Consider the following 26132-nt stretch of genomic DNA (forward strand, 5'->3'; position numbering starts at 1 on the left):
GTGGGGCAATATTGGCGGGAACGGGAAGCGAGGCTCGGCGCCTCTGTTTGCTTTCGGCGACGAAGTGGGGGGAGAAGAGTGGCTTCTCCTCCGGCTGTTGTAGTTGGCCCCGACGAACGGAAAGACGCGTCGTCCTTTTGCCAGCGTCCCCGCACCCGGCACGCACCACACACACACACACACACACACAACCCCACTCGCGCTCGAGTGAGTCACAAGCAGGTCAGGAGGACCGCACGGGAAGGGAGGGGCGCAAAGCCTTCGGAGCCGCCGCTGCCAAGAGCGGGAGAGAGAAGCTCCCTCGGAGCCCCTGTGTCACAAGCCAGGCGCGTTAGAGAGGCTCCCTCGCAGGCGGCGCCTTGAGGCGTCTCGGCGCCTTTCCCTCCAGGTGGGTTCAAGCTGCAAGGAAAAAAGGGGGAAGCGTGTAGCTTCCCCGCAGTCCGGGGGTGGGGGCCGTTTTTGTGGGACAGGGGAGCGAAAGCAGCCAGATGCCAAAAAAAGGAGCCGGCCGCTGAACCCAGCTGTGCCCTCGCCGCCTTCTTCAGCAGGGAAGGTATGTAAATCCTAACGATCCCCCCGGCGGGCTGCATGCATGCATGCATGGGCGAGGAAAAAGGGATCCAAGGCACAAAACCACCGCCGCTGCAATGCACCAGCCATTTAGCTCTGGAGCTTTGCACGGCCCCGACCCTGCTTGTGCTGTGTTCTGCTAGAAGTAGTATCTCTTGCGTAGTAGACGTGACGAGTTTGGACCGTAGTCCCTGAGGCTCGTCTCCGTAACACCCCGGCTAGTTTTTGTTAGTACTTGCTTCTTTGCTTTTAGAAAGAGTGCTTTTTATCCGCTTTCCCTCCTTTCGATGGCAGGTGGTTTGTATAGTAGGAAAGGGGAGTGCCCCTGAGCATGTGCTGACTTCATTCCTGCTTATTTGGGGGGTTTCAAGTATACAACCAAGCTCGGGGCGTGACTTGTTCAAGGAGGGCCGATTCTCAATGCCTCGCTATTTCATTCAAAGGCATAAAAATATTTTAGCCCCAGAAACTAAACGGCGATGATTGCTCGCACAAGACCCACATATCGCCCATTTAACCTATAAGTATAGGATGCGAGGCGACCATCAAGCGTTCGTTGGTGCAAGGAAGGAGGGAGTTTACCTGGTTTAAAGGTATCCTGCGGATCCGAGTCGTGTGGCGAGTTTAAATATTTTGACTAGCGGAATTTCATTTTGAACGGTCGCTTGCTGTAGATTTGGGGGGGTGGGAAGTGCTGGGTGAGGCGAGGCAACGTTGAGAGGTGTAAAACGAGCGGCTGGGTTGTTTTTGGCGACGGTGCCGCTGCTTTTGGAGATGTGCCTGGACGCAGCAGGGCTCAGCCCTTAAATGTGCTTTTTGTTTGTGGGGTGGGTGGTTTTATTTGCCAGGGGGATCATTCCCGGAACGAGGGAAGTGGTAATAAACACGAAAAGGAATCGGTCTATAAGTGGATACAAAGTGGTTCCCCCCTCCCCTCCACTGAGTAAGCTTTTTTTTACTCCACTGAGTAAGTTTTCTCGCGTTTTTTAAGAGGTGGAGCTTCTAAATCGGAATAACTTTCCTTGTTTGCGAGCTCCACAGATCCGGGCGGACCTTCTTTTTGCCAGGAACACACACCTTACCCGCCCTTTTCTCTCTCAGGGTAAAGGAAAAGGGGAACACGCATGCGCACTAAAAGCTTCGAGGGTGCTTTTCCTCACCTGAGGAGAGGCCTTGGATTTAATAAGCAGGTGTCGAAAGGAAAGCTCGAGAGGAGGGCGAGCCTGGAGTAAACGTTCAAAAATAAACAAATAAATAAATCGCTTCTGAGAATATATAGAGCGGTGGTTTCTTCAACTTGACCCAGTTCCCTGGTCTCGAATAATGTCATTAGCCCCCCCCCCTCCCTCAAGACACACTTCGCTTGTTTTACAAACTGGATCCTGGACTCGCAAGCAAATGACTCGTTGCTCCGTTCTCCTCAAGAAAATATGCCCAGTTTAACCTTGTTTCATGACTCCCAGTTGAAGAACTGATAGGGATAATACCACCTATTCTTGTTTCTTGACGGGGCTTCAGATAGTAATTCTGAACTATTTCCGCGCTGTATCGTGGACTTGGGGGAGAGGCGGCTGGCCTGCCTTTGCTTAACCTAAAAGGCGAGGCGGTTGCTTCGGATTCCCTCACGACCGAATTGGCGTGAGGGAGATATATTTCCAACGGATCCCCCCGTCTGATTGCCAGAGAAAGGCTGGGGTTGGGAGGGACAGGCAGAGCATGTTAAAGCGGAGAAAGAGAATAAGGAAGAACATAAATCTCTCTCCCCTTTTTTTTATTGAAATAGGATCCTGGATGATTCAGGAATGACTGTATCCTAAGGGGGGAGAGAAAAGGGGTAGAAGCGGTAGGAGGAAGCTTGAAAAAAAGGCGGGTTGCTTACAAAGAACTTCGGCGGCTGGCAGTCGTGAGTCAGCTCGCCGGTTAGCGGTGGTTGCAAGCAGTAGCTGCCAAGAAGCCGTGCGAAGGTTTTAAGGGGCTGGCTGAAAATGGTCCAGTACAGACCGTTTTAGACAATCTTGACCGGAGAGGGTGGCTGCTTTGGCTTCTTTGCAGGTGAGCTTGCCTGGCTGCCAGAATTTCCTGATAAGTTTCCAGCTTCCATCAACTTTGCCATGCGCAGTTTTCCCTTTTAAACAGTCTGCCCAGCTGCAGCCTATGAAAAGGGGATCAGGCCCCTTTCCTCTCCTGTAAGCCTACCGCTTGTGTCTTCTCACAGAAATTGTGCTTAAGAGAACCGGTGTGCACGTGTTGGTCCTGCTGCTGCTAATCTGGGTAGGGGCAGAATCGGGAATGTTTGGGATTGAAACCCAACTCCCTTTCCCCTATTTGTTTATTTATTTTTAAAGGAGAGGCTTCAGACTTGCAACACTTCTGAGGACATCGTAAGTTTTAGGCCAGTTTGAGAAAAACTTGGAGAATATCTTACACCTGATTTTTGCAAAGTGGAGAGCTATGAAATGCAGTTCAATAACTGGCCACGGTAAAAGTCTGCAAAGGAATTAGGATTAGTGTACTAGTGGAGTTTAAGTTCCAGCAAAAACATGTTTTTAGTAAGTTATTGTAGCAAATCTGATGATTAAATAAAAAGTTCCCGTAAAAAACTTTGGAATGCATAGGATAAATGGCAAGTAACAATGTCATAATATATTAGAATTGATTCTAATCTTCCTCAGCGTCATGTGTGCCAATTGTTATTCAATTGCAATTTTCTGCACTGGTTGAGGATGGCAGGAGTTCCGTTAATTTGTGTGTTAATTTGTGTGTGCTCGTTTAGGAAATGATATTATATTGTATTTTCTTGTGCATAAACTGTTTCTACAATGGAAATGCCCCTTGGCCTTAATTTGGCACAATGTTTATGTTTTGAATTACCTAATTCCTCTCACAGCACATTCATTCAGTCTGTGAATAGCAACATCTACCGGTATGATAACTGTCGAACTCTTTTTGAAAAGGTTGTTTGCTAAGTAATAGGGCCTTTCAGCTTTATTTGGATAGTTCATTTCAGTTTTCCTGAAATCAGGGCCTCCAGATTCCACTTTCATAACCTGTGCACTCCAGTTACTGACTGGAAAGGTTCACAATTCCAGTTGTAACCCATTGGAAGGTCACATTTTGAGGAAGCTGTTCTTAAAACTGTTAGAATTGTACAGTACTGCTCAGACTTAAAGGGTGACGAGTACTGCTCAGACTTAAAGCACAAATAAATGAGTTTCTGTGATGACCTAGAGTGTGGCACAAAAATAATAAAGTCACCAAAGTACCCTGTTTCTCCAACAATACGGCCTCCCCCAATAGGAAGTCCCAGCATGTTTTATAGGCATGAAATGAAATTAAGCCCCTCCCCCCAAATTAAGGCCTATATTAAAACATGCGAAATGGGGGGGAATGGTGGGTGGGCTTGCCGTTAGGAAATACTTTTGTTGCACACCCGGATATGGTGCTGCCTGCGTTGACCCTGATACGAAGTGCACCACCAACGCCGAGGTCAACATCCAAGCCGTCACTGCCCACCCGAAGATGCGGGGGGGGGAATTAAGTCACCCCCGAAAAGGCGGCCTAGCCATTTTTTCAGGGCTCAAAAAAAAAAATAAGACCCGGCCTTATTATATGAGAAACACGGTAGATAAATTCCCTTTAATGCCTCCAACTTGGCCCCCCAATGTCCAGTTATCCTTGGCTGGAGATCAAACTCTTCCAAAAACAATCTACGAAGGGAAGAAAAGTAGTCCGATCTCAACGTAAAAATAATTAGAAATAAAAAAAACCAACACAAACCATGCTGAAGTAATTAACACAACAGGACAGGATGATAAATTGCAGACTTCCAAATGATAATGCAACATGAACAGTTGGGAGGATGCCAAAACCCAGATAAGCCTAGACAAAGATAATACACACTTTGCTTCCAGCAACTTTGCCATGCTCAGTTTTCCCTTTTAAACAGTCTGCTCAGCTGCAGCCTATGAAGGGGATCAGGCCCCTTTTCTCTCCTATAAGCCATGTTGCTCCCTTCTCCGTTCCTCCCTGCGTGCCCTAGGATGAAGAGGGGATGCCCCTGGGTCTTCCTCTGAATGCCCAGCCGGACTGTGCCCTTCCCCCATTTCTTCCACAGCCACAGGATCCACATTCCCACTCCCTGTCAGCTGCTCAATCTCCCCCTCAGAATCAGACTCCAACAAGGGCATGACAGTTTCATTAACAAATACTGGTAATGCTGAATAGGATCCAGTGGTTCACAAATATCCAGAGGATATGAGTTAAATTACTATTTTCTGGTGTGAACATGTTAAATGTTAATGCTTTAAGATTTATTATGAGTGCTTTCATGTTACTTTAATCACTTGTTTCTAAGCAACAACCTACAAAAATATAATACAATAATCCAAAAATTATCGAAAGTTATCAGTATATGCAAAATAAATATAATTAAGTATAATAATGTCATAAAACTATAGTATCAATGTCATCAAACGATAAAAGTTAATCACACATGAGGTGCCTCTATTCATTCTCATCTCAGTCTCCAAATACATGTTGAAAAGGCCATTCTTTCAAAAGCTTTCTCGGTATTATAAGATAGAAATCTTATACCTGGTATGAAATATCACATAATAGGAAAGCACCTTGCAAGGAATGGGAACTCTTAGCCAGCATCTATGCAGGCATGCCTTGGGCAGTCTGATACCATTAGGAGGAGGCCATCTCAGATAGCTAGTCTTCAAACTATGTAACACTTTAGTTGTTCATCAGAACTTTGAATTTGGCATGCGAACTTGGTGATTTTGCAATGTATTTCATTAGATACATTTGATTAGTGTCTCCATGTTACATTGACATTAAGAAATCAGAATGAAATATTCTAATTCGGCAGCCATAGAAAATATTTTCTGTGTATTTCATGGTTTGTATTGTGAATGAGTGACTCCAATGGAAAGTTTATTTTTCGTTTTTGAATAGCTAATCCTGAGAAGAATATACTGTATGGTAGTCCTCAACTTATGACTGTTTGTTCAGTGACGGTTCAAAGTTACAATGGCCTTAGAAAAAGTGACTTGTGATCTGTACTTGCACTTAATGGCTGTCACGCCAGCTCCATGGTTACATGATCACAATTTGGGTGCCTGGCAACTGGTTCACGTTTATGACTAGTGGCAATGTCCTGCAATAACATGATCGTGAATTATGACCATTTTTGTCAATTTCTGGCCAAAATAGCCATTGGGGAAGTTGGATTTCCTTAATGACTATGTGATTTGATTAATGACCTCTGTAAAAATTGTCATAAAATTGGTTCTGACTCAGTTTACGACTGCAACAGCTTCCAGCCCCAATTGTAGTTGTAAGTTGAAGACTACCTGTAGAGGGAAATAGTAAATACAGATTTTGGGGGGAAAATAAGGCATCCATAAGTCGAGACTTCCATAAGTCCTAATACAAAACCAGTTTTTCTTTATAGTGTCTCCCTAACACACCAGTAAAGACCATCATGGACTGGAAGAAGTTGCATGCCTTTGATTTAGGAAGCACCAGATTAGTGAAAATTGCCTTACACAATTATGACTATGAATTGCATTCTGTCAGCAGAATATGGGATGATTGCATCCTTTGATGACATGAGCAGAATATAGTTATGCCAAATTTCTATAAAGTCAATTGGAATGTTTTTTAAGTACAGTTAACCCTCATTTTTAAGGATAAATTGGGGGAAAGAATATCTATTATAATATGAAAGTGTAGTGATTTGGAAAGCACATCATCTTAGTGGTATAAATCATTTACATGATAACATCATTGTACAACAATGCAAATTAATTATTTGACTCATTTTACATCATTTGGATAATGAAGTTTTTGCCAACTTCTACACAGTAAATCAAGGCTTTTAAGATGAGAGGATAAACATAGTTGGCCAACCATTGCTGAAAGATCCCTGATTGGGGAATGACATTTCTTGGTCAGTTGGCATGACTGGAATCTTGAGCTTCTAAGTCTCCCGAAGAAAGTGTAAAGGAGGACACAGATGAAGGAGGAGAAGCTTCTAAATTGGCAGGACTATCTTTGCCTCTTTACTTTGATTAACCTCTTTAAACTTCCAGTGAAACTTGAACTAAGAAACTAAGCAATTGAGGGGCTTCTTGGTGATAACTTAATTCTCTGCTGTCCTCTTGCTGGAGAAGATTTGCCAATTAAAATTAGCCATGTGCATGTAGATATTAGGAAGACATTAGGTAGGCAACAGGTGGAAATATTAAAAGCAAGGAAAACGGACTGAGCGGTACATGAAGCCCAGAAGTGAAGAAGGAACTGTGTCTTTGCATAATGGTGTCTTTACACAGATATCAGTGTAAATCTCAGAAGACTGTGATCCATTGCATGTGAAGTTCATTTATTTCTTTTACTAAATTTGTACGCTGCCCACTCACTGTCAAACAATTCTGGGTGTCTTACCATATCATGAAAGCAACGTAGACAATTAAAATAGAAACATTAAACATCAAGCCTTAAAATTGAAAGACTGGAACAGTAAGTTAAATAAAGGATCAATGCATAAAAAGGATGGAAGTGGGATTTTATCTAATTTACTACCGGAGCTACTTCCAGAAACCAGTTTGCAGACCCAAGTTTTTAAACCCTTATGGAAGTCTTAGACCCAGCAACATTCTTGAAAAAAATATGGTTGATGGTTATAGTCCAGCAAATCAGTAGACGACATCCTCTAAGAATTGGGATTTGGAAAAGGAGGCAATGAACAACCTTATTAATGCCATCTGATAAATGGTAACTATAAGTGGCCACATCTATTCAAGCAGCCTTTTTGAGGGTGTCATGTGACTACTCCAGATGTTTCCACCTGATCCAAACATGGATCCTCTGGTACAGAGCTTAGTGTTCCAATAAGGCAGCACGCAACTAATAGTAATTTGTGGCACCAGGAAGGGAAGGGATGAACTTGAGATGATTGCAACCAAGGTTTCTAACAGCTCAATGAGCATGGATACTAGGGGTTTCTGAGACTTGTAGTTCATGAAAAATTGGAATGTCATAGATTTCCCACCTCTATTATATAGTCTTATTAATAAAAGGTTGACTAGTGTATATATAATTGGTCTATATATAATTGGTTCTGCATAGTGTTAAGAAGTGTAGTTTTTGTAGAATATGGTATCATTCATTGTTATGTCTGGGAAACATTCCAATAACTTTATTACATTGAACTGCAAGTATCTTACAGAACTCTTACTGGTTTTTGAGATCAAATCCATGCTGCTGCTTTTCTTGTGCATTATTTCTAATAAGTGGAATAAGCTTATCTATTTATAATTAGTAATGGAGGCTCTGCTTTGTATCCAACATAATGAAAAAATGTTAGTGATTTCAGAATATATTTTTTTAATCAAGTAATTCATAGGATGTTCACTAAGTGCCACAGTAACTTATACCTTCATTACCATGTGACTGGACTATTGCATTGTGCTCCACATGGGGTTGCCCTTGAAGACCATCCAAAAACTTCAATTAATCCAGGATGCAACTGACCATTTATTAGCTGATACCATCATGAATCTCTGCCCCAAGACCTGCATTGACTTCTAATTAGCTTAAAACATAATTCAAGTTATTGTTCATTCCTATAATGTCCTACGTGACTTATTGGTATTTTCCGTACCACTTTTTCTAACCAAAAATACCCTGCCCTATTAGCTTTTACTGGGGAAAAACAGCCAGTAGGCCATAATTTTCATGAAGTTCGCAAGGCAGACTCATGGATGCTATTTCTCTGTATTAGCATCAATATTAATACTTTGAAACACTCCTTTGTTTGGACTGAGATTGGCCTCTTCAGTTTGGCCTTACAGAAAAGATTTAAAATGAACTGTCCTGGAAACCCTACAGAGATATATAATTATAATTATGTAATTTTACTGTTTTATTCTGGATATTTCCTGTGTTTTATTACTGTAATTGCCAGAAGTCTTTGAATTGATGTGAATAATAAATACATTTCTCTCATAATGATTTTGTGTATTCCTACCAAAATTTGCTGATAGACACCTTTCAATTCTCCCATATGCTGATGAAAAGGTTAGTCTGTCATCTGTGGCAGAGATGTGAAGACCTGTTAGATTTTTTTGTCCATTGTTGTGAAGGAAGAAAAAAAGATAAATTATCAAAAAACAAAAAAAATGGCCTTTAATACAAGGCCTAAAATTCATACTTGGTATATCAATGCTTTAACTACCTGAGAATTAGCTGTCACTCTTGGGGATTCATGCACCCATATTGGCCCAATATTGCAGGTTGCCCAGAGGAGTGCCACGGTTATGCTGTGTTTTTATTTCTCTAAAGGTTCCCATTATATTTCAGGTTCACTAAAGCATTTTGAGGCCAAAACTATGGCACAACTATTATATGAGACTAAAGTGGGGCCTTACTACACCTGAGAGGGTACCGCTCAAGTTCTTAAGATCAATCTTGCAGGTCTCTAGATGTATATCTCACATAGCTTTAGAACTAGAACCTGTTGGGTCATCCTTTCAAAAATATTCCATTACCTAAATAGAGGCACAAGGAGGCAAAAAACCCAGTTATTTTCAACTTGTTGCCAGCTTCCCCATTGACTTTGCCTGCAGGAAGCTAGCAGGAAGTGTCAGAAACCACAATCACGTGATTGTCTCTAATTGTAGCAATGGTGCAGCAATCATATTTTGTGAATATAACTGGGTTATATTTCAATTACATGGGAGTAATGGGTCCCAGATTTTTTTTGCATTCTTTAGGTTAGAGGATTTGAGATACCTTGATTCAAAAAAAATTCATTATGCTACACCATTTGGCTAATTGAAAGTTACAAACAGGAGTTTTAGTAGTGTATAAATTAGGAACTTCAAGAATAGAAGTCAGAATCTTCATTGCCATTTTTAATTACTGGCTAAAAATTAACAGATCTAACATCCTCATTAACAGTGATAACTTCCAACCTACAGTACTTCCAAATATCCATTAGACAAAACTTGGCAGCCTATGGTTTATCTAATGAAGCAGTACAAAGCAGCTAAGCAAAACAATAATTGGAGGAGAGGATCCTTAATATAGGATGGCATATGACATTAATTTAGCACCAAGACTATGTAAGTTTTGAAGATGCTTTTACCACCAAACCATCTGATGGGTATGAATGTGGTATACATGTACATATATTGATAAAAAACATAATAGAGTTTGTTTGTTTATCTCTGTCTGTGTATTATGTTTTGACACTTGATGCTGGACAAAAATGCTGCCTTAGGAGTCTGAACATCCTGCAGTTTTGTGAGATAAGATACATAGTTTTCTTCTTGCTTTTTTCTGTTTTAATCTACACTTTGGGAACCAGTTTGGTATACCTAAACTAAGAGGGAAAAACAGCAATATTGCTGAACATGTATACTATGTCTACAAACAAAGGATTTTCATTGTGTTTGTATCTTGTAAAGTGCATTTTTACATGCATATTATTTTAGAAGTATTGATAATTGATACACATGATTTTACAATAAGCTTTTTGAACAATAAGCTTTTTGATCTACAGCGGGCCACAAATGTGCATGTGGCTGCTCAAACGGTCAAAAACAGACTCCATGAGGGTGGTATGAGGGCCTGACGTCCACAGGTGGGGGTTGTGCTTTCAGCCCAACACCGTGCAGGATGTTTGGCATTTGCCAGAGAACACCAAGATTGGCAAATTCGCCACTGGCGCCCTGTGCTCTTCACAGATGAAAGCAGGTTCATACTGAGCACATATGACAGACGTGACAGGGTCTGGAGACGCCATGGAGAACGTTCTGCTGCCTGCAACATCCTCCAGCATGACCGGTTTGGCAGTGGGTCAGTAATGGTGTGGGGTGGCATTTCTTTAGGGGGCCGCACAGCCCTCCATGTGCTCGCCAGAAGTAGCCTGACTGCCATTAGGTACTGAGATGAGATCCTCAGACCCCTTGTGAAACCATATGCTGGTGCGGTTGGCCCTGGGTTCCTCCTAATGCAAGACAATGCTAGACCTCACGTGGCTGGAGTGTGTCAGCTGTTCCTGCAAGACGAAGGCATTGATGCTATGGACTGGCCCACCCGTTCCCCAGACCTGAATCCAATTGAGCACATCTGGGACATCATGTCTCTCTCCATCCCCCAACGCCACATTGCACCACAGACTGTCCAGGAGTTGGGGGATGCTTTAGTCCAGGTGTGGGAGGAGATCCCTCAAGAGACCATCCGCCACCTCATCAGGAGCATGCCCAGGCGTTGTAGGGAGGTCATACAGGCAGGTGGAGGCCACACACACTACTGAGCCTCATTTTGACTTGTTTTAAGGACATTACATCAAAGTTGGATCAGCCTGTAGTGTTTTTTTCCACTTTAATTTTGAGTGCAACTCCAAATCCAGACCTCCATGGGTTGCTAAATTTGATTTCCATTGATAATTTTTGTGTGATTTTGTTGTCAGCACATTCAACTATGTAATGAACAAAGTATTTAATAAGAATATTTCATTCATTCAGATCTAGGATGTCTTATTTTTGTATTCCCCTTTTTTTTTGAACAGTGTATTATTGGCATACTCACTGAGTCTTGCTTAGATTAGCAGTGAAGAAAAACCAGGTCCACAAACCTTAGTACTTAAAATTTGATTGTAATTCCTTGGAATGTTAAGTATTTCCAGCTATTATGACTTTGGTTATGAAAGTTTTGTGGAATGCTTTATATTCTTTTTGTGTAGGTCATAAAAATGCATCCCTATCTCTCTTCTCCCTCTTTTTCTATGTGCTTCATTCCAGTTTATTTGGACAACCATAATCCTATGTCATTTTATTTTAATAACATTAGACATGCTAGAATCTCATGCATGAGATTCCGTACTATTTCAGAAGAGCTTCATGGAAGCCTTCAAGGAAGTCTCAGGTTTTTGTATTTGGGGGATTAAATTAATATATGCATTCAGTAAATAATTTTTAAATGCTTAAGATTTAATGTTCTTAGATTTTCTCCCTTTCCCTGGCTCAGTAGGTTCATAGACATTTCTACCACATGGAATACAAAATGCCTTAGATACATTGCTGAAATGTTTTATACCTTAAGAATTAAAATTAGTAACAAAGCAGAGATATTTGCTGAAATGCATTCTTTGCTGTTGAAACCCCTGAACTATTTGCTCAGAAATGTTGAAAGTAGCAAGAGATTGTAGAATCAATCTGGCTAAATTTGCAATTGTTAGTCTTTGACTCCTGAAAATTGATTTCCTCTTCCTGTGCTTGAGTGGTTTGCTGATTAAGAGCAGTGCACTGAGCAGAATAGGTATCAGTTGTTTTGTGTTTTGCCCTTGTCCAAGTTTTAGCAGGCTATGAAATATCCTGGAAATCTTATATAATCCTGTTATTCTGTAATGTGCAATTGTACATGGAATGCCTATTTGTCTAAAATCTGTAGATGAGACATCTGTAGGTTCCATTGTATGAAAACAAATGCTTTCTTGCTGTATATATTTCCTGTTTTCTGTATCTGATGCTGCTGGAACTAAAGTAAGCCTTCCTTCCCATATGTATTGACTAATCTGTTAGAAATTGTTTAATCCTAAAATGTTTAAATGAGATACTAACTGCAATATGATACAGGCAAAATAGAGGCTGATTTCAATTACATGTCTTATTTTTGATTTGGCATTTTGTTGAATTCTCAGTTAAGTTTCATTAATATGTGCACGTTTCAATTTTTCCATGCACTGTTTTCTGCCTTGCCAGACAACCAGCCATTGCTTAGGTTTTCCCCTTTCCTTTGAAGTTTTAAAACGTCCATTCTTTCACTTATTGCATTCTCAGAAAAAGATGTGTATTTGCCAAGCTATTACAAGAATATAATGACCATTCCATGTGTAAAGTAAGCCATCTGTGTAAGCAGTCTCACTTCAGGCAACTGTCATTAGTTACACATTTTAAAATATTTAAGGTTGATCCGTAGAACAAGTTCCCTCATGTAATAAGTACAGTCCACTAACTCTTATAGGCAAGAATGTATAAGATCATATTCTGCTCTAGTCACCGGAAGTCAACTTCACCTGTGTTTTCCTGTTAAATACCCAAAGCAAAGTTTTCAATGTGGGTCACATCAAGTGGTGCCAACTGTTGTTTCATTTCATTGTAAGCAAACACTTTACATTCAGTTGCCTATTGTACACTATACAATAGCTTTTCCTCCACTTACTGTCTTCCATAGCCATTTCATCTTGGGTTGGTGGACTATCGAACAGTGAACCTTTTTACATTGTTGTTGATGTTGTTGTAAAAGCAGGTATAGTGGTGGCATGGAGAAAGACCAGATTTGTTAATTAATGTTTTTATATACAGGTTCACTGGAGCGTTATGCATACTATATACTATACTACACTACACCACACCATTTCACACTGTAACAATGAAATACAGACTTTAAAAAGAATTAGTAAAATAGACTAGAATTTTGCCACCTAATATGATGGGAAAAATGCTAAACTTTGCTGTTTTCTTTCTCTCTTTTTAAAATTCAACTGGTCTTCTTCCAGTGGATGAATTAGAGGGGAAGATACCAAATACAAAAATGAGTGTCCATGGAAAAGTAAGCAGTTGGGAGCCTGTAAGGTTCTGGGTCACCTAGCTAGAAACTAGTCAGTCCTGCATAGTCAGACATAAAATTAGTCAGTCTCATAATGGATGTCCTTGCCTCTGAAGATGCCAGCCACAGTTGGTGGCAAAAGTCAGGAAATCTTTGCCTAGACCATGATTACTAAATCCTGAAGCCCCAACGCTGCCCAAATAATACTGGCCATAAAGGCCTCCACCAAAATAAAATAATATTCTGATGTACATTTGGATGTTTGACCCCTGAAAAGAAGGAGAGGCTGTAATAAACACCAAGTAATGTTAGAAAGTAAATTTAAAGGAAAGAGGCAAAAACTGTAAATGTAAATTCGAGTATGGGCCAAAGCAAAATTGACATAATGGTTAAGGCAACAGATTAGAAAGCAAGCAAGGGATCATGAGTTTAAGTCCCACGTTAGCCATCAAAGCCAATTGGGTGACTTTTGGCTAACCCCAAAGTCACTCCCCAAGCCCCATATCACAGGGTTATTGTGGAGAAAATAGGAGGAAGGCTATGGTAGATATGGTAAGTTTGCCACTTAGAATTATTTGTAAAAATGATAAAAGTGGGGTATAAATAAATAATGTAAATTTGCATTATGCAGACAAATGTAAGAGTTCAGAATGAACAGTTTCATACATCCCTAGCTAAAACCCTAGTACAAATATAGAACTTCCTCTTTACACAGGTGCAAACTTTGCAAGTAAATACAAACAATTCAAAATTTGATATGACAATGCATATAATTCAAAATCTCATTTGGGAATGATTCAAAAGAGTGAAATTAGTAACAATATATTTGTTTTGATATCAGGTGAAACCATAGATCTAAGTATAAAACATACATCTGAAAGTGAAGATTCATTCTCTGAGCTTGTGGGTTGGTTTCCAAACGTTTCGTTACCAGGTTAGGTTAACATCTTCAGCGGAGTTTAGGGGATGTTAGTGTCGATATTCTTCTGTTTATGGGGGCTTCATGTGGTCAGTAGTTCTTGTGATGATGAGGTCACATCAGGTGAGGGTCTTGTGGTGGGTCAGGTGTGGGTGTGTCAAGTGTGGGTCTTGAGATGGGTCATGTGTGAATCACCAGGGAGAATTTTGTGTTGGGTCTTGTGATGGGGAGATTACATCAGGTGAGGGTCATTGGCAGGTGAAATACTGGTTGGGGGACAATTTGCAAGGGGTTGGTTTAGGGTCGATGCTGTCTCTGGTTGCTTGTGCAGGTGGTAGTGTGATCAATGATTTTTGTGTTGCTAGTGCTGTTTGGTGTCTTCACCCTCTAGGAATAGCAATAGCCATCAAATCCACAGCTACACTCCGTCAGAAATTATCCAGAACCAAAGACAAGATACAGAAGGACGAAGGAAACAATGTAATTTACAAAATCAATTGTAACAATTGCAACCAATTATATATGGGACAAACTAATTAAATTAAAATCAGGATCCATGAATACCAGCTGGCAGTCAAACACCATGATCTCAAATCTTTAATCTCTACCCATAACCCTACCAAACAGCACTAGTTCAAAAATCATTGGCCACATTATTGTACACCATACTTGTGAGGTCATCGGAGCCCGGCAATCCATGAGCAATTCCATCAACAGACACATTGACCTACAACCAGCCTACAAACCCCTCAGAATTCAAATCAACTGCACAGCCAACCAGAGACAGTACTGATCCTCAACCAACTCACACAAGCCCACCCCCAATCAGCACGTCACCTCCTAACGCCCTTACCTGATATAACCTCATCACAAGACTCACTGGTGACTCATACCCGACCCATCACAAGACCCTCGCCTGACATGACCTACTGACCACATGAAGCCCTTATAAACTGAAGAACACTGACATCCCCTAAACTCCACTGGAGATGTTACCTAGCTTGGTAATGAAACATTGGGAAACCAACCCATAACCAACTCTCATTCTACACCCGAGCTACAGATATTTGCCTCTATTGCAAATGTGTGTGTGTGTGTGTGTGTGTGTGTGTGTGTAGATGAGAATATGTGTATATATGTGTTCAGACTTTGGCTGCTGAGCAAAATATATGTGTGCCACAGAGACAGTTTTACTCTTGGAGAGTGCCTGGACTAGCTTCTGCAGTTTTCTTGGCAAAATTGTAAGAAGTGGTTTGTCATGGCCTTCTTCCTAGGGCTGAGAAAGAGCGATTGGACCTAGGTCTTCATTCCTAAGGCAGGACTAGAATATGGTATCCCAATTTCTAGTTTGGTTTCAGGCTTTAATACTACAAGTGGTACTCTATGTACGACCATGATTGAGCCCAGAATCATGGTCATAAATCATGCTGGTCATTAAGTGGATCATCATGTGACTTACCTGATTTTACAACCTTTTCTGCTGCAATCATTAAATGAACGCAGCAGTCATAAAGTGAACACATGGTCCCATTGTCTGCAATAGGTTTTTTTTTTTGCCGAAAATCAGAAAATAACAATTTATGGCCAAAAAAAACCCCATTATAAATCAGGGTCACATGATCAGGGGACAGATAGCCATCAATGCAGGCTGGTTTCCAGACTGCTAAATGTGGAACTCTGAGTCTAAGTTTGTAAGTACCCTTTTTTTTTCCAGTCTGTCATAATTTTGAACAGTTGCAAGTTGAAGACTATCTGAATACCAAACTGGCTCTCATAATAGAATATAAAAGATGTTTTCTTATTGATTACCTGGGTTTTTAATTACACTGGGCCAAGAGGTAATAGAAGAGTGGATACTTTATTACTTTTTCTGAGCCTCAAAACTTAATATATTTTCTGAGAAATTCCTCTGAAAATGTATTTTATTGCAAATATAAACTTCTGTTTCTTTGTCCCTTCTCCCATCAAACCTGAATACTTTTTAAAAAATTCCTAGGATACACCTTTACACAGATACTTAGAAGCATAACTCAGTTTATGCAAATCTCATACATATTTTAAGCTGTCAGCTGATTAAATGATCTTTTTTGTCTCTAGATGAAATTAGTAGCAATGTAACTTCTGCAACTTTCTTTGAACTCATCTAGTGAATATCCAGATGGCATAAATTTCTTCAGGCTAAAATAAACTGTTTCACGAAGAATGTACTGATTTATTGTAATCCTAAAAAATCAAATTATCAACTCTTCAGAGTAAAAGAAGCTTTTGGAGATTGAGTGGTACATTTTAAAAGTAATTTGATTTTTTTTCTGGTATGTATATTAACTGTAAATTTTGATTAGAGGAATAAATATATATTTAAGCATTTGATCTAGACATTTTCCCTGTGATATTTTTTTCTGTTCCACTGAATAGGTAGGAATTGAAGTGGTCTGTTCCAGTCCAAACCATCTTCATTTCATCTAATTCTGCAGTACCACTACTTGTAAAAGTAAAATCCACAGTATTTTTCAGAAGGTGCCTGATGCAGCATTCTTAAAGCAATATGAGATCTGAATGTTTTTAAACATCCAGTCTTCTTCTGGAATCAGAATGTGACCCTCAATTTTTTTTGGTGTTTCTGTCATACACTCCTCATATATTATTTAATGACAAAAACTGTTTTAGCTTTATAATTTATCAAATCTCTGGAATCGGGTAGGCTGCTGGGGGTTTGCAGGGTTCGGGAGAGCCCCTAGCTAAGATTCTGTGCAGTTTGGAGAACCCCCAAATCCCAATTCTAGCCGGCCCCGCCCACCCCTCCCCTCCCAGAAGTCCTCACGAGGCCTGTTTTGTATGCAGGTAAGTGCAGGGCGCATGTGGAGGCTCGAGAAGGGTGAAAAACAGGCATCCCGGAAATTCAGGAAGGCTGGAAATGGGCCCGTTTCTGGCTTCCAGAGAGCTTCCGGAGCCCAAAAATGGAGGGCAAAAATGCCCCCCTTGCAGTAGGCTGATTAGGCCATGCCCACCATGGCCACGACGCCCACCCAGCAACCAGACAGAGAACCCTTTCCTAAATTTTTGAAGCCCACCCCTGACTGTCTAATGTCCTGTTTGGCGTCTTTGAAAAGAATTCCAATTTGTCATCTGAAGCAGAGTAAAAAAAATCAAAGCAAAATTGCAGTCACGACCATAGGATTAGAGCCCTGCGCTTTCTAGGAAAAGGAGAGTTTTGAAAATATAGGTGGGATTTTCATCCTTCCATTTTTTAACTTTTTGCTGTGAATTTCTTTGTGTTAGACTTCCCTACTCCTAAATGTGCTCTTCATTTTATTTCTCTGTGAAACTATCAAGCTTTTACTGTTTGGGTCTGGACTTCCCATCAACTAACCACACTAATCTTCCGTGGGGAAAAATCCAAAACTCAGGGCCTTCGCTAAATGATTTTAGTAGCTATTGTCGAGCAAAAGTAGTCATCGGATTATCATATCAGGACATGCCCAAAGTTATAATACAGAAAGTCTTCATACATATGAGCTGCTATTTGCTTTTCTTGAAAAGTATTTTGCTTTATGAATGTACAATATTGTGGAGACTGGGAAAAGCTGATAATCTGGAAAAGCTCTTGCTGCCACGTTTGGGAACTGGGATATTTTCTGTGTTATATGTAGAGAAATGATGCACATTATTTTGAAAATGGTCCTCAGTTCAACTCTTGTTGTTCCTCTTGTTTACACTTTTCTGTGCCCTTTGCTATGGTTTTCCCAAGACCATCTCTAAGACCATCCTCCCTTCTTTACTCTTGGGTTCAAGTAGTTAGTGCAAGAAGCATGATAGCAGTGTTCCAATATTTGAGGGGCTGCCACAGAGAGGAGGCGGTCAAGCTATTTTCCAAGGCAGCTGAAGGCCAGATAAGGAATAATTGATGGAAACTGATCAACGAGAGATTCAACCTAGAAATAAGGAGACATATTCTGACAATGAGAACAATCAACCAATGGAACAGCTTGCCTTCAGAAGTTGAGGGAGCTTCACTGGAGGCTTTCAAGGAGAGATTGGACTGCCATTTGTCAGAAATGGTGTAGGGTCTCATGCTTGGGCGGGGGGGTTGGACCTATCAGGTCCCTTCCAACTCTGTTAATCTGTAAGTCTGATTGCCATCACAAAATCGCAAAATATTAATTAATATTTTATTAACAATGAAAATAACCATGGAGAATTGGTTGATGTCATCTCCAAAACAATGTGATACTTTCTATCTTATACAACAAAATGGAAGTTAGGAAATATCTAAATTATTTACATGTTCTTTATTTGAAAATTTTAAACTTAAAAATAATCTGCTTTCAAGAAAGTGCTTAAAATGTATCAAGCATTTTAACTCGTATTTTTGACAGTTGCAACATCCCAGGGTCACATGATTCCCTTTTGCCACTTTCTGAAAAGCAAAGTCAATGGAGAAGCCAGATTCACTTAACAACCGGGTTACTAACTTACCAACTGCAGTGATTCACTTAACCACGACAAGAAAGATTGTAGGGCATATGGCCAAGGAGTTCCTTTTAAGATTCTGTATCCTCAGCCTTCTTTTTATCTATTGCGATATATTTTGGGTCTTGTGAATAGTGTATTGCAGGGGTGTCAAACTCAATTTCACTGAGGGCCACATCAGGGCTGTGGTTGAACTGGGGGGGGCTGACTGGGTGGGTGTGACCAACTGGGTAGGAGTGGCCCTCTTGTCTGTTAGGAAGCTTATGATCCACTTACAAATGTGTTCAGGTACCGCTAGTTGGTTTAATTTACTTAGAAGAGTGTCTGGAATGATGGTATTGAATGCTGAACTGAAGTCTACAAAGAGGACCCTTGCTTAGGTATTTGGAGATTCAAGGTGTTGTAGGATGTAGTGCAGAGCCATGTTAACAGCATCATCTGTCAATCTATTTGCTTGGTATGCAAACTGCATGGGATCTAACAGCGGATCCATGATGATTTTCAGCTTGGGACAGCACAAGCCTTTCAAAGATTTGCATAACTACAGATGTTAGAGCAACTGGTCTGTAGTCATTCAGTTCCCTGATGGAGGGCTTCTTTGGCACTGGGATGATGGTAGAACATTTGAAGCAGGAAGGAACATTGCACATCTCTAGTGATCTACTGAAGATTCAGGTGAAGATGGGGGCCAATTGGTCAGCACAAACTCCCCAAACTGTTGGCATGTTTCCTCTTTGCATTGGGTAGCCTGGGCTGAAGCACGCTGCCCTGATGTTTCCTCTTCGCATTGGGTAGATCAGGATAGCGGGCCAGCCTCTTACATCTTCCAGGATGAAAGTCTTCTTCAGTTTCTTGGTATGGAGCTCACCATTTTCTGTCCCTGACTCTCAACAGAGTCATTTTTTTTAATACTGTAAATAAAACTATACCAAAACACAATTATAAACTAAATGTTACAATTAAATATCTGTACATGTAATATTACAGGCTATTTAAGGCAGGGGTCCCCAACCACCGGTCCGCGGACCGGTACCAGTCCGTGGAACAAGTCCTACCGGGCCGCTGGTTTGCTGGGTGCCGCCATCTTTTTTTGATGAAAAAGTGCTTCCGGTGAGCTTTTCCGGGTAGAAAGCTCACCGGAAGCACTTTTCATCAAAAGATGGCGCTAGCGCTCGGTGAGCTTTTCCGGGAAAGCCATTTCTACCCGGAAAAGCTCACCGAAGCTAGCGCCGCCATCTTTTTGATGAAAAAGTGCTTCCGGTGAGGTCACCGGAAGCACTTTTTAATCAAAAAAAGATGGCGGCGCCCAGCTGATGCTGGTACCGGGCCGCGGCGCCCAGCTGATGCCGGTACCGGGCCGCGGCATACAAAAGGTTGGGGATCACTGATTTAAGGTTTGAAATTTTAGTGATTTCACTTCGTTAAATATCAGATCTTCCTGGTTTCTGGTTGCTGAAGGTACAACTGCATATCAGGATTCATACACTGTGCATTCAGAAAGTATTCAGACTCCTTTCACTTTTGTCAATTTTATTGTGCTGCAGCCTGATTCTACAGTTGTTGAAATCCCCCCCCCTCATTACTGTACACTAAGTACCCCATAATGACAAAATGAAAACAGAACTTTAAAAATGTCTGTAAATTTATAAAAAAATAAAAAACTGAAATAACACATTGGCTTAAGTATTCTATATTCTTTTGCTAATTATCAAGAGAAAATTCACTTCATTCTGTGTATTGGAATCTCTTTGCCTTGTAACTTGTCCTAACAATAGATTAACAAGAATTCTGTTAGTATCTGATAACAAATAGCAGAATATGTTTCCTCCCTACCTCACCATATATAGAGGTTATTGAATCTTTAGCAAACATGCAAATACCTGCCCATTCATGAAAGGAATGTGACTTAATTCTGTCTTTAATTAACCTTCACTTTAAAAAAGAAAGATGATAAAACATAAAATGCTGCAACTATAAATCATATCTGAGAAAATTAATTGCTATCAGGTAGCTCTTGAAATACTTCAAGTGTGTGGCAGAGCAAGTAAAACTTTTTTCTTCGAATCATTAAAACTATGCATCTTGTGCTTTCTTACTAGGAAAACAGCTATGCAACTTTACAAAAGATCTGGCTTCTTTAGCAGTTTGAAGAAAAATGCTGTTTTACACTTAACGTATATTAGAAGTTCTTCTTTCATGTGTTTAAATAACCTTGTATTTTAATATCTATAATTTTAAAGTGAATATATACTTCAGATGCAAGTATGAAGTATACCAAACATCAAAATCTGCAATGAAGAAAAGTATTCATTAAAATATCAGATTTTGTTTTAATTATTTGCTGAAAATAGTGTTAGAACAAACACAGCTGACTTTTTAAGATATTTTTAGCTTTATAAAGAGGAAGTGGGAGAATTTTTAAAATTAAGGACTGTTTCCTAAGTAATTAAGAGGTTGAAGTATTCCTGGAAGTAATTTCATGAAAACCCGAAAACATTTTGTGATTGGGGTACAAGTTCAGTGTACAGATTGGGAGGAGGGGTAACTTAGCCATGCATCTAATGTGTATCTGAGTCATGTGGGTAAGATAGGCGATATAGAAATTTGATGAATAAATTAATTAATAAAAATGCCTATGGCGTCTCTATTTCTCCTAGTATGGTTTTAGATGTAGCTCTGAATTTCTCCACCTCTGCTTAAGTTACAATATGTGCAGATCTGCATAATTTCATCTATGTTTTGTGACTAGAAAGTTACTTTTTGTTTTCTGTGTTGTAATTAAAAAGAAAAAGCTATGTCTGTTAAGTGCTGATATTTGAATACAACTTGCTGGATGATGGAAATATAAGTATATCGTCTACTTATGCAATCTACAACCAGAGAAGGGAGATAGCATGATGAACTGAAGGTGCAATTGAACTCTGCAACAGAAGGGGCTTTATTTCAGGTAACAAAATATTTTGGTTAATTGTTATATGAGTCAAAAGAGAAACAGTTGAATGTCAGGAAAAGGGAGGATTCTGCCTTCAAAAAGTCACAAGATGGAGGGGGAAACATACTTGTTCCTTTTAGATAAGTCTGCAAAAGAAGAAAAGACTGCTAAATTCTTTCTTCTTAAAATAGTTAAAATAGGCTTCCACTGTTGTAGTTGTTCCAACTTTGCCTGTTCTACAGATCTTCAGTTCTAATTTATAAGAAAGTGATCCTGTCTCTCACCAATCATAAGTGGGTGAAATGAAAACAGTGCCAATTCTGTAGAGCAAACTTGCATTATAAATATGAAACTATTCCATGCAATATATTTAGAAATGTGAATGGACTTCATTCGCTTTATGATTTTGAGAGACAGGGACAAAGACAGGGACACACAGAGAGATAAATTATGTGAATTTTACACAGAGTGAATCCATAATTGTGATTAACTAGCGATGACAAAGAAAAAAGCAAAACAGTGCGCTCTGCATCAAAATAAGTATTAATTTGAAAAGTCTGATCAAAACTTTGCTTTTGTTTCATTGATTTATTTTAGAAGAATTTTTGTCAGACTATATAAATAGCACTGGGTGAATTTATTTGGCTGCCTTAATGTACACTTGTTTCTGTTGTATTACTTCATTTATTATTCAGAGAGAATAAAACCAAATGAGTAGGTTTACGCATTGGCACCTATTACAAATCACAGTGAGGTCAACATGACAATAATTATGCATCATGACTTAATCACTCACAAACATAGTTATATCATCTACATCATAATACCTGATTCAAGTTGCCTCATTATCGTGATGACATCATGGAACATATGTTGTCATTTGTCCTCCCCCACCCCCACCTCACAAACATTGAATACATTCACATAATAAAATGTGAATCTAAATATTTCTGTCCGTAGTGTTTATTTGCCTTTTTTTTTTTTTTTGCTTTTGGTGCTAAATGTTGCTATGTGTGTCCTTTTGTACATGAGGGGAGGACAAAGAATAAAAACTTTAGTGAAGATTTCATAAAGCCCAACTCGGCTCAAACCAATATAATGATATACATTCTATTGTCTGGTTTTCTTTTCCCTGTTCTGCATTCTTGAGTGAATTCCTTTTTCTAGGCCTCCTTTCAATATTTTCAGAATATTTAACTTCCTTATTGCAATCTTAAACCTTCAACCTTTACTCATAGTATTTCTGTTACCTCTTCAGCAAAGGTTGGCTAGTATTCCTTCTCAGTCTTTTGAAACAAAATAGTGTTATTGTTCTGCTTTTTCCCCACAGAACATCAATGAAAATTCTTGAAGGCTTATTATATTAGTAATAATAAAGATCTATTGTGCCATTTTAGTCCAGCACCGTTACTATCATAAGGAAAGAAATAAAGCTAGACTAGCACAGGCTGAAAAGCTCTCTTTATTCATAGGGATTTAAAGCAATACAGTAGGTAACAAAGGAAAAATATCTACTTACTCTACAGTACTTACTACAGGTTAGCATAAAATGAGTAAAAGAATAATATGTTTTCTTCGGAATAGAAGATAAATTACTACTTTTATATGCATGTGATTAAAAGTATATTGCAATAATTGATTTTGACCTGGTTAAGTAATTTACACTTTGGTTTATGGAAAGCTGCTATAAGAAGAATAGTATTGGAAATTGATTAATGGGACCTGCATGTAAATATTGCTGAACATTTAAATATGTATTAAGTTAGTTTTCATTTTTCTCGTCACTTTTAGACTACAATAAATATATTGCAGATATTTCATATGTTTTATGTTTCAGGAAAACAAAGGGCTATAGCTTCTGGAAAAGCCTATGACTTTTTGTTAGTTCCGTTCAGGTTGAATTAATATATGTCATTTACTAATAGCATAAAAAGCAATATTTTTCTTTTAATTCATAGCCTGACTATAAAATACAGTTCTGTTTCTAGAAATATTTATCTGCTAGGTGATCAGGAAAGCATGTTTTCCAAGATAAGATTTAGCAAGATTTACTTGAGATGCTTTAATATGTACACTTCTTCTGTATGATTTTAGACACAATTCTTAACCTTGTAATTCTAAAAGAGAAAAATGAGGATGTGCCAAAAGTTCATATCCATGAAATTCCATGCAGGATTTCAATTTAATCTCTAGTTTTCATAGAATATGGTAGTTATTTTATATTTAAAACTTACAGCAACCTGAATACCTTTAAAAATTCTTTTAAATGTATTTTTAAAAGGGAATTGAATTATGAGATGCACAAAACAGTTGGTCAGCAGGAAGTAATGTTAAACGAGAAAACAAGAAAACTAAGGTTACACTTACAGTAAAGAATATTAGGTCATATAAGTATCAGTTATATTCTAACACCAATTGCATTGCTTCTTTTTTTCACCTCCAACATGGCACACCATTGCTGACTATGCTTGTGGAGGCTAGCCAGAACCCATTTATGCATGAGGATGAATGTTCTGACATCATGCTCCCTAGAACGGATTTGCTGGCTATTGCATGATTTTAGTGGTCTTTTTGTTGTCTAGCCACAACTTCTGTCATTCTCTTTGAGTTCAGTATAGTAACTTATATGTGAATCAAACTGGAAAGGTATCTACCCAAACAACATTGGTATTATTTAGCTCGTTAAGTTAAACACTAAATGAAAATACGCTTCATCCCATGAATTTAAAGAAAATTATTCATATTGAGGTTATCTCAAATTCTTTTCTAAATTGAAGGATCAAATGTACTACTGAAGGTTTTCAAGTACTTTCCAAAGCCTGATAAAACTTACTTTAGTCAATGATGGATATATACAAAGATGGCCATGTTAGAAGAAATCTAATGTAGCTAGTAAAATGATTTAGTTTCCAAAAATCGCAATAGGTATGTTGTGTTGACAGTTGGGTTTCTAGTAAAACGGCTACAAAATGTCTCACTGATGACCACTTAATCCTGTTATTCTTGGCTTTATACCTTATAGGCTGTATTGTGATATGTGATAATCCAGCAGTATTGAATTTACAAAATTTCTGCTGTGCAAATTCCACTAAGCCTGTAAAATAGGAATTGCATAAATATATGAATTCATGGTATGAAGGGATTCTCAAATGTTGTGGCCTCCAGAACAATAATTTGTTTCAATCCTTCCATGAATGTAACTGTCAGACTGTGTTTGATGGGGTTCTTGCTCTGCTTTGCACTGTCCTCTACTCACCTCGCCTCGCTTCCTCTCCCCCCTCTGCTCCAGCAATAGCTCCTACCACAACCTAATATATTCCTCAGTGCTGTCCAAGATATCTAAGCAAAACTGAAATGCTTTTGCTAGTGGCATCTTTTCTCTTTCTTTTCTTTCTTGGTCTCTTCCTCAGTAGTGTCGTGGTGGGCTGGTTCAGTTCAGATCTTTCATTATAAGGTGCCGTGATAAGGGAAAAAGTTCAGGCTGCCTGGAGTAGATTTATAGGTTCAGTGCCAGCACCCGTATGAAATCTATAAAGAGTCATCCCTTGAAAGAGACTAGACTAGAATATTTTTGGGGTGCTATTGTAGGAGCCATTGTTGTGAATACAAAAAGGGTATCAAAAGAAAAGAACAGCCTTTGGATTTCATGGATAACCAGTTTAGTGTCAGCAGCTTATTGAAAGCTGCCAACATCCAAGAATAGTGAAGCCAACTACCCTTCTTTCCTTTCCATTCTTCTCGATCTAAGAAAGTTTGATTTTCACTATTATTCCATCTAGCTCAGGGGTGGGCAAACTTTTTGGCTCGGGGGCCGCATTGACTTTTAAAATTTGACAGACGGGCTGGGTCAGCACAAGATTTTGGGAATCGCCCCCACCCTTCCCCCTCTTCTCCTCCTTCCCCTCCCCTCGGAGGCCCCTGAGTCAGGAGTTGCTACCGCCGGCGCGGCTCCGGGCGGCTCCAGTCCCGCGTTGCCTCGGGAAGGGAAAGGCAAAAAGGAAGAGTGCTTTGCAACGGGAGCAGCGGCACCGGAGGCTCAGGCTCAGCGGCTCCTGGTTTTGCCTTTTCCTTCCCAAGGCAACGCGGGACTGGAGCGCGCGAGCTGCGCCGGCGGTAGCAACTCCCTGACAGCCCCAGCCAGACACCTGAGCGGAGCCGGGTGGAACTGCCTGTTGCTGCTGCCGGAGCACCGCCGGGTCGCCTCCTCCAAGCAGCCCGCCCGCCCGCCGGGCTTCCCCTCTGCCGCGCGGCTCGGGGCCAGGCGCGGCGCCCGCGAGTTAAAGGAAGCCGAAAGTTGCTGGGAAGTTGCTCGGGTGCTGGGAGCAGGCTTTTAAAGTGCCGCCCGAGCAAAGTTTAAGCAGCCCGCCCGCCCACCGGGCGGAACCTTCCGCTCCTCGGCGGGAAGCGCTCCAGCCTGCAAACTTTGCCTTTGCAAAGTTTAAGCCTGGAAGCCCGGAAACCCGAGCAACTTCCCAGCAACTTTCGGCTTCCTTTTAACTCGCAGGCGCTCGCGCCTGGCAGAGGAAGCCGGAGCCTCCTCCAAGCAGCCCGCCCGCCCGCCGGGCTTCCCCTCCGCCCGCGCGGCTTGGGGCCAGGCGTGGCGCCCGCGAGGCAAAAGGA

At 40.2% G+C, this 26132-nt stretch overlaps 1 protein-coding gene across 1 annotated transcript in view; it reads left to right on the forward strand.

Annotated features, from left to right (window-relative positions):
* The first annotated feature begins 283 nt into the window (after positions 1–283).
* The window catches only part of MET (MET proto-oncogene, receptor tyrosine kinase), a 145637-nt gene continuing 119788 nt past the window's right edge, over positions 284–26132 (forward strand). The window contains exon 1 of the mRNA XM_087969312.1: positions 284–553. The gene's annotated coding sequence lies outside the window, so the exon portion shown is untranslated. The remainder of the gene's footprint in view (positions 554–26132) is intronic.

This window comes from Notechis scutatus, chromosome 6, assembly GCF_049901735.1.
Source record: "Notechis scutatus isolate UNSWTSFEM ecotype Mainland chromosome 6, rNotScu1.2, whole genome shotgun sequence".
NCBI lineage: Eukaryota > Metazoa > Chordata > Lepidosauria > Squamata > Elapidae > Notechis > Notechis scutatus.